Here is a 754-nt window from a genome sequence, read left to right as displayed (position 1 = left end):
CCCCACGCCTCCCACTCACTCTCGCGAGAGAATGCCAAGCCTCTCGCGAGAAGAGCTCCGTGACCAAACCCGCGCAAAAGTGGGTGGGCTTTTAAAAATGGTAGAGAAGAAACAGGAAAAACCTTCCCACGTGCTCTAGGGCCGCCAGCGGAACGGGCCTGGAGGCCACGTGACATCGAAGCGACTTTTCCATTGGCCAGAATCTGTACGGCCGTGGGAGCTTTAAACTGAAGTTGACCTACGAACCTGCGGCTGACGTCTTGCGCGCTTCCTGGTCCGTTACCTTGGAAACCGTTTAACCCGTTCCTCTGGCAAAATACCCAAGCTCTGCTTTGCGCTTCAGATTTGGTCTCCAATGCTGTCTCCTGTCCTTCGACCCCTGGGTCTTACCGCCTGGAGAAAGTGGGCTGCTGCTTCGCCAATGTCTGTCTTTGCCTCCTTATTCTGGGGCCCTTCCCAGAACGGCAGCCCCACCAGATCTGACAGCCCCAGTAACGCCCATCCTTTCGGGGTGGCTCCGCCCCTTCGCCCCAACATCTCTTGGGAGGACCACTCGCTGCTCTCTAGTCCCTCGGCCTTTTCCCAACCTTAACAATTAACACCAAGGGATCTCCGGGCCCTAGTGCTCAACCATAATACAGCTGGTCAACCATACAGATGTACGCTGTATGGAAATCGGAAGTAAAAACCTTGATCACAGAAGAACCAAGCCCTAGGTGAAAAATAAATATGTTATTATTTATACCTACAAGCA

The sequence above is a fragment of the Condylura cristata genome, unplaced genomic scaffold (assembly GCF_000260355.1).
Source record: "Condylura cristata isolate star-nosed mole 26May11 unplaced genomic scaffold, ConCri1.0 scaffold00010, whole genome shotgun sequence".
Lineage (NCBI taxonomy): Eukaryota > Metazoa > Chordata > Mammalia > Eulipotyphla > Talpidae > Condylura > Condylura cristata.
The sequence above is the reverse complement of the archived record's forward strand: the minus strand, read 5'-3'. Positions refer to the sequence as shown.